The 2,772-nt window shown below is 48.6% G+C and overlaps 1 long non-coding RNA gene across 2 annotated transcripts in view; it reads right to left on the reverse strand.

Moving 5' to 3' along the window:
* Window positions 1-273: 273 nt before the first annotated feature.
* Window positions 274-2,772, reverse strand: part of LOC104858140 — a 5,587-nt gene continuing 3,088 nt past the window's right edge. Inside the window, exons 3-4 of one of the 2 annotated variants that reach the window (XR_779076.1) lie at window positions 2,029-2,194; window positions 274-309 (exon numbers count right to left, since the gene is read on the reverse strand). This is a non-coding gene — a long non-coding RNA (uncharacterized LOC104858140). Of the gene's footprint in view, window positions 310-1,770; window positions 2,195-2,772 lie in introns of those variants that run through there. The other variant, XR_779075.1, reaches the window with a different exon arrangement.

The following is a 2,772-nucleotide window of genomic DNA, read 5'->3' on the forward strand; positions in this document are numbered from 1 at the left end:
ATTTCACTCCTTGCTGGGGGGGTTCTGGTGTCCCACCAGCTCTGGCCTCTTGAGGGCTCCTGGGTTTCATGGCTGTAACACTCTTTGACTCTCTGTGGCTGACTCAAGTGCTCACAGGGTCGGGCGGACAGTGTCTGTGACCGATGTGGCCTGGGTCAGGTTTACACTGACTTTGAAGTCAAAGGAAAATCAGGGCAGGCGTGGTGGGTGGTGGCGCGTGCCTGTGATCCCAGCACTCGGGAGGCTGAGGCAGGAGGACTGCTGCGAGTTGGAGGCCAGCCTGGGCTACATAGTGAGTTCAAGGCCAACCTGAATGAATAAATGAAACCCTGTTTCAAGAAACTGAAAAAAAAAAAAATCAGAACAGAAGCAAACCCCAGCAAAACACATTTTTGGGCTGACATGGTCTACAAGGTTCATGAGCGTGTGACCTACTTTTAATGTTTTTTAAAGTTTTGGCTGATAATCCCATACTGCCCAGGGAGGTCTTAGCCACCCTTCCTCCACGCAGTGTTACACATCTTAGGGACCACGGCACACACTTTATAGAATGGGTGGCCTTCCAGATTTCAATATTTACAATATTTCCATCCCCCCCACTAGAACTCAGGTCTTGTGCTCTATCACTGAGCAACATCTCCAGCCCTTTTATTTTATCTTTAAATTTTGAGACATGATGCCACTAAGATGCTCAGATCGGCCTTGAGCTTTCCATCCTCCTGCCTCAGCCTCCTGAGTATCCGGGATTACTATATTTTCTAATATTTAAACCAGTATCAATTGACAACCAGGCAACATACTCAATGATGAGGGAATTTAAACCTGCAGGACAAGGACCAGGCCCTTGGGGAAGGAGGGAACAAAGACATAACAAACAAGTGAAAGTGGTGTTAACAGTGTGATTCACAGACCTAGGGAAGGTCACAGAGGGGAGGAGGCTGAGCAAGATGTCGGTTTTGCTTTTGGTTCATCTCAAGCAGGGCCTTAGCTCAGGGGTCAGCAAAGGTTTCCTAAAAACCTCTGGCTGAGGTTAGAGGCAACTACTCAGCTTGCCCTTGAGGCACCAGTAGCTGCAGACTCCAGGTGAAGGTGGGCTGTGTGCCAGTGAAACTTCATTTACAGATGCCAGAATGTGAATCTCAGACCATTCGTGTGTCACGAAACAGTCTTCTTCTCCCCGCTCCCGGACACCATTTAAAAATGTAAGAACCATTCTTAGCTCAGAAGCTGGGCAGAAACAGGCAGTGGGGCAGGATTTGGCTAGAGGCCAGAGTTTGTGGACCCCTGACTCAGAGATGAAGAGGGGGGAGCCCAGCAGAGCGGACGGGACTCGGGACAGGGTGCTTGGCAACTGCAGGGCTCAAGTGGCAGAGAAGAAAAGGTTAACACAGAAACTGGGATCATGGATCCCCGCCCCTGTATCAGACCCAGCTCTGCACCTCAGACCCTGCAGACACACAGCTCTTGAAATATGCTTCCCCACTTAGATTTACAGAGATTTTTGTCCTTAAAAAACAAAATATTTAAGGGCTGCGGATGTAGCTCAGTGGTGCCACCGCCTGCCCCTCAAGCGCAAAGTCCTGAGTTCGAGCCCTGGTACCAGAACAAACAAACAAACCCCCAAAATATTTAGCTGGACACAGTGGTGCCTGCCTATCGTCCTAGCACTCTGGGTAGCTGAAGCAGGAGGATCACAAGTTTGAGCCCAGACTGAGCAATTTAGTGAGACCCTGTCTTAAAAAACACAAAACCAAACCCTCCCTTCAGAATACGGTCCAGTCTGGCCAGGGTCCTCAGAAGAGCAGATGGCAGCCCTGGGTGACCCACGCAGGACCTGGCCCTGTCCCTCTGAAGCTGTCTCCTGCCCCTGAGTCCCTCCCAAAGCTCCCTGGTGACTTTGACTGCTGAACTATACAGCAGGATTGTCTGGGCCCTCGTGAGGCTAGGGCTTTTGGAGCTGTTTACCAGTCTGGTGTCTGGTTCCAGTAACACCACACCTTGCCTCCCAGCCTTCCCTCTCTGGCCCACCTTGGTGCCTCCAGGGGCCTCCATCCTCCTCTCAGGTGAGCACTTGAAGAGGGCAGACACAAAGTCAGCGCCGGCAGGCTGGCCAGGTAAGGAAAGTGACCTCAGTGTGCTCAAGGCTCTCCTCAGGTGCAGACTCTTCGGCTGCTACTGTAGCAATAGATGACACCTAAGAAAACACTTTACAAGTATGTTAATTTTCCTCAAACTCCTTGGATACCTACTATTATTCTTCCTGTTTTATTTTTGTTTGTTTGTTTTTGCAGGTGGAGAGCAGAGGCACAAAGCTGTGTAGCTTACCTGAGATCACAGAGCTTATAATGGTGGTTCTGATTTGAACCCAGAGCCCCAGGCTCCAGAGTGTGCATGATAACCACCCGTAGAATTTTGTGTATGTTGCTTTTTTATATTTAATTTATTTGGGGGTTGAGACAGGGTCTCTGCTATGTACTTCAGGCTGGCCTGGAACTATATAGCCCAGGCTGGCTTCAAACCCACAACAATCCTCCTGCCTCAGCCTCCCGAGTCTTGAGATTACAGGCATGCACCACCATACCTAGCTTAATTTATTTATTATTAATATATGTTTGTAGTACATAATTGAGGAGTCTATACATGTACATAACACATCTTATTTTTTTGTCCCAATCTCCTCCCATCCTTTCCTATTCCCTCCAACTCTTGTTCCTCTACTTGTAGATCTCCCTACTTTCTATTATCTGTCTTTTTTTTTTTTTTTTTTTTTTA

This window comes from Fukomys damarensis, unplaced genomic scaffold (assembly GCF_012274545.1).
Source record: "Fukomys damarensis isolate Sample0158 unplaced genomic scaffold, DMR_v1.0_HiC HiC_scaffold_22, whole genome shotgun sequence".
In the NCBI taxonomy this organism is placed as follows: domain Eukaryota; kingdom Metazoa; phylum Chordata; class Mammalia; order Rodentia; family Bathyergidae; genus Fukomys; species Fukomys damarensis.